Genomic DNA, 10,336 nt, shown 5'->3' with positions numbered 1-10,336 from the left:
TTAAATTTTAGTATTGACGATATTAAAAAAGCTAATAAATAAAAATAATCATAGTTTTTATTTACTAATATGTTTTAGTGTGAAAAATATTAATAAGCATCCCGTGAAAAATCATAATTAATGTATTATATAATATTGTTATCGTAAAATATATTTCATATAAAAACATATGCTAACATATTCAAGTAAAAAAAATAGTGAGATATATTTTTGTTAATATATAGTTCATACACTCATATACATTTTATCAATATATAGTTCTCATTAGATTTCAGAAATAAGAATATATTAATATATTCCCGTAAAACAAACATATACTCATATATCTTTAAAAAAAAAACATATACTCATATATATTTTTATTAATATATAGTCCATACACCCACATATACTTTATTAATATATTAATAAAACTTAGGCAGTCGCGGTGTTTAAATAGCGATATTAAAAAATACTAATTAAAACTGATCGCTCATTATAGTTATTAAAATGGGTCCTATGTTACAATTGTACACTCCAACGGGTTTTTATTGATACATTTTTTATAAAAAAAACAACAGAAAAAATTGAACTATGATTAATCATAGTATATTATAATTTTTTTTGTTTGTTTTAGTATTGACAATATTAAAAAAATGAAAATACATTTCACAAATAAACATATACTAACATATTCCCGTATAAAAACATATAGGGAGATATATTTTTATTAATATATAGTTCATAGACTCATATATATTTATCAATATATAGTTCCCATTAGATTTCTGAAATAAGAATATACTAATATATTCCCGTAAAACAAACATATACTCACATATATATATTTTTATTAATATATAGTTCATACACCCACTTATATTTTTTGAATATATTAATAAAACTTAGGCAGTCGTGGTGTTTAAATAGAGATATTAAAAAATACTAATTAAAACCGATTACTCGTTGTAGTTACTAAAATGGATCCCGTGTTACAATTGTACACTCAAAATGATTTTTTTACTGATACATTTTCATAAAAAAACAACGGAAAAAATTGAAGTATGATTAATCATAATATATTGTATTATTGTTCTTGTTTTAGTATTGAGATATTAAAAAAGCTAATAAATGAACATATATTTCATAAATAAATATATACTAACATATTGAGATAAAAAAATATATAGTGAGATGTATTTTTGTTAATATATAGTTCATATACTCATTTGTATTTTATCAATATATAGTTCCCATTAAATTTCAGAAATAAGAATATATTAATATATTCCCATAAAACAAACATATACTTATATATATTTTTATTAATATATAGTCCATACAACCACATATATATTATTAATATATTAATAACACTTAGGAAATCGCGATGTTTAATTAGAGATATTAAAAAAAAAATAATTAAAACTGATCCCTTGTTGTAGTTACTAAAATGGGTCTCGTGTTACAATTGTACACTCCAATGGATTTTTTAGTGATACATTTAAAAAAAACAGAAAAAATTGAAGTATGATTAATCATAGTATATTATAATATTGTTATTGTTTTAGTATTGATGATATAAAAAAAGCTAATATATAAAAATAATCATAAATTTTATTTACTAATATGTTTGAGTGTGAAAAATATTAATATGTGTCCCGTGAAAAATATAATTAACGTATTATATAATAGTGTTATCGTAAATACAAAATCATATTCTGCTATAACAACAACACTTGTTAGTTTCCTCTATAAAAATAAACTTGTTAGTAAAACCGAATTGAAAATTAGTAGAGAAAATGGAATTGAAAAAGAAGAGAGATAATGAAAAATGAAAAAAAGTTGGTAAGAAAAAGATAAGAGAGGAGAGTAAGATTGGGAGAGAAAAGTTTATTATTAAAAAATAAAGGTAAGATATTAAAAAAAATAGAGATATTAAAAAATCACTAATTAAAACCGATCACTCGTTGTAGTTACTAAAATAGGTCCCGTCAATTGTACACTCCAATGATTTTTTTAGTGATACATTTTCATAAAAAAACAACGGATAAAATTGAAGTATGATTAATCATAGTATATTGTAATATTGCTTTTGTTTTAGTATTGACGATATTAAAAAAGTTAATAAATGAAAATATATTTCATAAATAAATATATATTAACAAATTGTCTTAAAAAACATATAATGAGATATATTTTTGTTAATATATAGTCTATATACTCATTTGTATTTTATCAATATATAATTCCCATTAAATTTTAGAAATAAAAATATATTAATATATTCCCATAAAACAAACATATACTCATATATATTTTTATTAATATATAGTCCATACATCCACATATATTATTAATATTATTAATAAAACTTAGGAAATCGCTATGTTTAATTAGAGATATAAAAAAATACTAATTAAAATTGATCACTATGTACACTCCAACGGGTTTTTTAGTGATACATTTAAAAAAAACAACAGAAAAAATTGAATTAGATATATATTATTAATATATTAATAAAACTTAGGAAATCGCTGTGTTTAATTAAAGATATAAAAAAATACAAATTAAAACTGATAACTCGTTGTAGTTACTAAAATGGGTCTCGTGTTACAATTGTACACTCCAACGGGTTTTTTAGTGATACATTTAAAAAAAACAGAAAAAATTGAAGTGTGATTAATAATAGTATATTATAATAGTGTTCTTGTTTTAGTATTGACGATATGAAAAAACGTAATAAATAAAAATAATCATAGATTTTATTTATTAATATGTTTGAGTGTGATTAATCATAGTATATTATAATATTGTTCTTGTTTTAGTATTGACGATATGAAAAAACCTAATAAATAAAAATAAACCCATTTTTTTTTTATTAAAATGGGTCTCGTGATATAATTGTACACTCCAACGGATTTTTAGTGATACATTTAAAAAAACAACAGAAAAAATTGAAGTATGATTAATCATAGTATATTACAATATTGTTCTTGTTTTAGTATTGACGATATGAAAAAACCTAATAAATAAAAATAATCATAGATTTTATTTATTAATATGTTTGAGTGTGAAAAATATTAATATGTGTCCCGTGCAAAAACATAATTAACGTATTATATAATAGTATTATCGTAAAATACAAAAGTGTAATCTGCTATAACAACAACACTTGTTAGTTTCCTCTAAAAAAACTTGTTAGTGAAACCAAATTGAAAATTAGTTGAGAAAATGGAGTTGAAAATGAAGAGAGAAAATGAAAAATGAAGAAAGTTGGTAACAAAAAGATAAGAGAGGGGAGTGAGATTGAGAGAGAGAAGTTTATTATTAAAAAATAAAGTTGAGAGAAAAATTTATTATTAAATAAATAAAAATGAGAGAGAAAAGATTATTATTATAAATAAAGAAATATGAGAGAGAAAAGTTTATTATTAAATAAAGAAAGGTGAGAAAATGAGTTTTAGTAAAGTGAATTTTAATAGTGGGAAAACATTAAGTAATTTTAGTGATACATTTAAAAAAAACAAAATAAAAAACTGAAGTATGATTAATAAATAAAAATAAACCAATTTATTTATTAAAATGGGTCTCGTGTTAAAACTGTACACTCCAACGGGTTTTTTAGTGATATGTTTGAGTGTGTAAAATATTAATATGTGTGCCGTGAAAAAACATAATTAACGTATTATATAATAGTGTTATCGTAAAATACAAAAGTGTAATATGCTATAACAACAACACTTGTTAGTTTCCTATAAAAAAAACTTGTTAGTGAAACCAAATTGAAAATTAGTAGAGAAAATGGTGTTGAAAATGAAAAGAGAAAATGAAAAATGAAGAAAGTTGGTAAGAAAAAGATAAGAGAGGAGAGTGAGATTGAGAGAGTTGAAAATGAAAATAGAAAATGAAAAATGAAGAAAGTTGGTAAGAAAAAGATAAGAGAGGAGAGTGAGATTGAGAGAGAAAAGTTTATTATTAAAAAATAAAGTTGAGAGAAAAGTTTATTATTAAATAAATAAAAATGAGAGAGAAAATATTATTATTATAAATAAAGAAAGATGAGAGAGAAAAGTTTATTATTAAATAAAGAAAGGTGAAAAAATGAGTTTTGATAGTGGGAAAGGGGTTTTAGTAAAGTTGATTTTGATAGTGGGAAAGGGGTTTTAGTAAAGTGGATTAGTAAAGTGGATTTTGATAGTGGATTTGACAAAAATAACCTTAAAGTTGTAAAGGAAAAAATTTGGAAGAAAAGTAGGTATGAGTAGTTAAGTAATTTTGGTAGATACTTGTTTCTATATAATATAATAGATAGATAGATAGATAGATAGATAAAAAGGTACACCTTTGATAATTAATTTTCATGTCTTTTAAGTTGGTCCAACTTAATAAAATATATATAGTATTTTCAGATAAAAAACTCAAAGTCTAACAAGAATTAAGATACAATTAACGTATTAATATTCCACCATCGATGTTCTCTCTCTCTCTCTCTCTCTCTCTCTCTCTCTTTAACCGTCCACCATCGCTCCACCACCGTTCCACCACCGCTGCATCACCGCTTCATCACCGTTCCACCACCGCTCAATCACCGTTCCACCACCGCAAAGCTTCAAGCTAATCTTCGCTTAAATCGAAGTTGTTCGAAATGCTCAAAGTTGTGTTCGCTCAGATCGATGTTCTTCAAAAAGCTCGAAGTTGCATTCTCTCAGAACTTGTTCAAACTCGTGGTCTTTAAAGCTCTCACTCTTACTATCTGATTTGTGAGTTTCATGCTTCTAGTTTGTGAATTTGATCTAATTTATGAATTTTAGGTTTTAGATACTTTCATTCCAATTCAACTGAATTTGATGTTGAATTTCTGATTTGAGTTTCATGATCCTAATTTTTAAATTTGATCCAATTTATGAGTTATGTGTTTTAGATTACTTTCATTCTTATTCAACTGAATTTGATGATGAGTTTTTGATTTGAGTTTCATGATCCTAATTTATGAGTTTAATCTAATTTATGAGTTTTAGGTTTTAGATTCTTATGTATGTGATCACGAGCTTTTCATTCAAGGAGCTTTTCATTTGAGGAAATAGGTAATTCATTCAATACTTACTGAAAATTGAATTTTGGAGAAGGCACATAAAGTGTTTGATGAAATGATTGTGATGAACTTGTTTACTTGGTCTGCTATGATTGGTTCTTGTTCAAGATACAAGAGTAATTGGATGGAGGAATTTGTTTACTTGGGCTTCATCGTATATATATATATATATGGAAGTTAACAGTATATGATTAGCACTGGATGTGTAGATATAACCTTATGTTGTTTAATAGTTGCATGTTGAATAGCTTATTTCAACACACATGGATAAATATATAGTTTAACAATGTTAAAATCAACCAATAACTCTGTAGCCTGCAAGGCTGCACCTATAACTTTATGAGGTTTAGCTTATAGATCTTTAATAATGCATGTAAAAGTACAAGAACTAGAGTTGAAATAGGATAATCTAAAAAAACTTAGTTAGTCTCAAAGATGGGAAACTTGAACCATAAGAGTGAAAGTGATTTGTGTCTCTAACAGGATTGCTTGTATTTATGCTTGTGTTGTGTCTCTAACAGGACTGCTTCTATTTTGTAGCATTTGACAAAAAGAATTCTGAAACTTAACAAAACAGAATTGTGTATCAAATACTCTTAAGCTGCAATAATCCACCGAGTTTTTTTGACTTGTTATGTTAGTTTTGTTGCTACTGTAAATTATTAATAATTTCCTTGCAACCCAAATGGAATGTTGTAAATGAAACTTATGTCAACATTGAATACGAGGCTTCATCAATGTTTGATCTGCGGAATGTTGTGATCTCAGTGCCCCATCCAGCTCTTCGGGAGGCTTCATATGTTGGTCAGATTGATGGGGGAATGGAGGTGTGGAAATTATTTTTGTTTTCTTTCTTTGAATAAGGGTTAGGGACAACCTTGATTTTTGCATTTCAGGTTGAAGTTTGCAGTAAATAAACCGGTGGTTTTGTGTTGGAAATAATATATGTTACATGTGTACATGCAATCTCGAATTATCTGACTAAATTTGCAGGTTGAAGTTTGAAATTTGGAATGGCGTGTCATGATGGTATGATAAAAACTTGAAACTGACACATTTATTGACCCTGAGATGTTTGTATGGCTAGGAAGTCTTTTGTCATCTCTAAATAATAGAAGTTCTTTTCATTCAACCCCTTTTACGGTTTGTCATCTGCAGTTACTGATGGTATATGACTGACATATTATTGCTTGAATAATGATGTAATGGGATCTTAACCAAATACATTGCTTCTCTTTGCAGGTTAGGAATATCATACCTGTTGAAGGTGGTAATCCTCCTAAATATGGTCAGGGAACACAATTGTTAACAGAAAACTACCAAGTTGTGTGATTGATTTCCTCTCGGCTTTGAGCTTCTATGACAGTTTTCCTCTTACAGTCGTGTCTCTTTTGTCAATAGGATATACTTTTAGTTGCAAATTCATGAATTTTTACTTTTAGTTCTACTTGTCCAAACATGGAGCAAACTATGATACTTGTATTTGCTATGTGGAACATACTTTTAGAGGTATGAGACATTAGCAATTGGGTAATTGGAGGTTCAACTATAAAGAGACGTGTATTTCTTTTAATCTTAGTATGTTGTTTGATAAGTGCAATTGTTCTTTTGTTCAAATTGCCTAAATGTTTAAAAATTGTATCTTCTATAATTTATATTTATATCGTTCTGGATTGGATTAATGTGTATTATTTTTTTTTTTATATATCAAACCATTTCCTGCGGATTTATCTGCGATAAATTGTTCTCTATACATCGTTTCCTGCGGAAATTCCTGCGAGTATTTTCGGGCAAGGAAAACTCCTCAAACACTGACCGAATATTTCCTGCGGATTATTATCACATTTCCTTAGGAAATTTCCGCAGGTGATTTTCCTGCGGTTCCTAAATCCTCAGGAAACAATTACTCACGAAGGTATTACCTGGGAACCTTAATCCTTGGCAACATCCGCAGGAAACAGGTTTCCTGCGGAAAATTCAGGATAACCCGCAGGCAATTCCGCAGGAAAATCGAGAGTTTCTAGTAGTGAGAGCTGGTTTTACGATAAACCAGTTTATGAAACATGCAGGTTCTAACTTGTATCAAAGAGGTTGACGAGTTGGTTCAAGTGTTGGAGCTAGGTTCTGATGATGGCAAGTTTTGGATATCCCCAGAGACGTGTGAGCTTGCTTAGTTAGTGAGATTTGTAGGTTGGTTGAAGACATATAAGGGTAAGACTGCTAGGATGATCAAGGGGATGCGTGCTGCTTGTCAATGGTTGGACACATTGGACAATTCTGCATGAAATGAATTTAAAAGTATGCAAAGGAAGATAATGTACTTGATTCCTTTTGATATGGGGGATATGTGAATAAGTAAATGTTGACTTTTAACGTTTATTGATGAATTCTGGGTACTGATTGTTTTACTATGTTTGAGAAAGTTCGGAATAGAAGTAATTCCAATGTGTATTAGTATCTCCCTATAATATTCTTAGAGTTGCCACTATGCTCTAATATATAGAATTGCCGAAATGGCAAGTATGCGTTTGTTTGCAAGTTCAGAATAATTGCCGAATTGGCAAGTATGCGTCGGCAAGTTCAGAATAGCAGTAATTGCCACTAGACTCTGCTGTCTGAAATTGCCGTAGACCCCTATTGGTTGGTCTGACTTATTCTCCCCCCTATTTGAGCCCACATAGTATAGCGAACACTACACACCGTTGCCAAACACATGATATGGAGTTATTTGGTAACACTCCAAAGAAACCGAATACTGTGGCATTCATCTTAGTCAGGGGCGATGGGCTTCATTGCCATGGGGTAGCATTGGCTACCCCAAAAGAAGAACAAAACATGAATATTTGGTATAGGTTTACATGTAGCTACCCCATTAATTTTTTATTTGGCTACTCCAAACAATTTTGTTGGTTTAAAAGGAGATGATATTGCACAAATATTGATAATATATTTAGTTTAGTGTCATTTATGGATAAATTTAAGTTCTTACAACTCCATAAAGCTCAACTTTTATAAATAATAACTAACTATTGTTTAATTTTTTTTACTTCGCTGCCGTTTCATTAAATATAAGTAAAAATTATTGTAAATTTATTTTATCCATTGATTAAGGTTAATATATTAGTTTTTAAAATATATTTTATTTTTTATATTTGGCCTCCTCATAAAAATTGTGCGAGCTTCGCCGTTGATCTTAGTTTGCACATTTAGTTATCAGTTTTGAATTAATTGAACAGGCAATTTTACTTCAGGGTTTATGTGCATGTTGTATAACTAGATACTACTACTCCATAGAGTTTCATTGTTGGTCGTCTTAACCCAATTACAGACAAAAAAAAATTCATTTTTCAATCCAATATAGAATTATTTTTTAAAAAGACACGATTTGCAAAAATTTCTAAAGAACTCTAGGGTTCATATAGTATTTCAGGCACAAGGGCCAACAAGTTCAATATCTTGTCATCAACTCACTTCTTTCAAATAAAGTCAGGAGGCCTGCAACAGACTAGACAAAAACCAAAAATTGCCTTGCAAAACAAGCTCAGTCTTTAAAGCGATCTCTACAACAAGCCTCAAATGAATCATCACAGAATACAAACACCATAAAAATGGTCATATTCTTGAAAAATTACAAACTTTCACCTTGCATATTTGATGAAATTGGTAGTGGTTGTGCAAAAAAATTATAACTCAAGAGTATCATGACTTTATGTGTTTCAATTCTGTAACCTTCTCAAAATCCAGAGGATGGAAGTTTCTTTCTACCTCCCAAGCCAATTGTGACATACAGTTAAATGTTGACTTGGCACCTTTTTCATCCGTGACTTCTCTAGGGAAAGGAATGCGTGATAAGTGCTGATTAGAGCATCCACAATGGTAGTTCCCTAACAAGGACTTCTTAAATGGACCCCACGTGACACATCACTTATTTATAATTTTTTAATAAAAGTACTCCCTCCGGTCACATATATAAGCAAAAAACAACTTTTTAGGTACATTGAATAATTAATGTATCCGGTCATGTTTATAAGTCAAATACATTAAGTATTCAATGTACCTAAAAAGTTGGTTTTTGCTTATAAATGTGACCGGAGGGAGTACCTATTAAGGACTCAATGACTCCAATGGCAATACACTAATAAAGACTCCAATGAAAAGTATTTAAATATGTCCCACTATCTTTACATATTAAACAAAAATAATTTATCTATTACTCATTTTTACAAGTGGGACCAAGTAGTACACATTTTATTACTTCTTTATGCAAGTGGGACCAAGTAGTACATATTTTATTACTTCTTTATGCAAGTGGGACCAAGTAGTACATATTTTATTACTTTTTTAAACGTGGGACCCGTTAGTTACCCAGGAGAGAGTCCTTATATAGTTGCCCGTTCCTTAACGGGGACTCAATTTTTCTTCCTCCAATGAAGGGTCCTTAACGGGGAGTGGTCCTTGTTAAGTAAGGACCCCCCATTGGAGATGCTCTTATAAAATAAATAATGGCACTATATAAGTGGAAGACAGTAGTAATGGAACTAGCACTACTAGTACTACAACATTACATTAATAGCACTACATCATTACATTAATAGCACTACTAGCACTACAGGTTGTATATATATTTGTATTGTATCACTTGTAAATTGCATCAAATAAAACAGAATATCATTCTCTTTATGGTATCACAGAGCCTGTAAACTCGCAAGCCAAACACATCATGTCTTCAAGCATTACCAACACATCCCTCCCAAAAACAGAACCAGAACTTAGCATCCAATCATTCCACCAATGTTCAAGTTTTATCTCCATGAAACTGAACACAAACAATTTCATATTGTGGCGTAATCAAATCACACCCTTAGTTCGAAGTCTCGGTGTTCTTCACCATCTATTGAGTGAAGAAAAACCAGAAGAGGATATCAAGGGTGCCACGGAAGAAAAGAGTCCAAATCCGAACTATTTAAAGTGGATTACCAATGATGGTCTCCTATGTTCATGGCTACTCGGAACCATGAAGGAAGAAGTGCTGACCATAATCAATGGTGACACTGCGTATGAGATCTGGACCTCTGTTAAAGAACAGCTACTTCCAGCCACGATAGAGAAGGCAAGGAGTTTGAAGAACATGTTGATGACAATCAAGAAGGGGTCACGAACCCTTGAAGAATATCTACGCGAATTCAAATCAATTTGTGACAATCTTGCTGCTATAAAAGAACCAGTTTCTGACCAAGACAAAGTGTTTCAATTTGCCTATGG

General features: G+C 29.4%; 1 long non-coding RNA gene across 1 annotated transcript; it reads left to right on the top strand.

Moving 5' to 3' along the window:
- The first annotated feature begins 4,409 nt into the window (after positions 1 to 4,409).
- Positions 4,410 to 6,756, top strand: LOC146897180 (uncharacterized). The gene is made up of 2 exons (XR_015023011.1): positions 4,410 to 4,742; positions 5,001 to 6,756. It is a non-coding gene; the product is annotated as an uncharacterized LOC146897180 (long non-coding RNA).
- The last annotated feature ends 3,580 nt before the right edge of the window (positions 6,757 to 10,336 follow it).

The sequence above is a fragment of the Medicago sativa genome, chromosome 8 (genome assembly GCF_051527215.1).
Source record: "Medicago sativa cultivar Bolivia chromosome 8, Bolivia_mono, whole genome shotgun sequence".
Taxonomy (NCBI): Eukaryota; Viridiplantae; Streptophyta; class Magnoliopsida; order Fabales; family Fabaceae; genus Medicago; species Medicago sativa.
The sequence above is the reverse complement of the archived record's forward strand: the minus strand, read 5'-3'. Positions and strand labels throughout refer to the sequence as shown.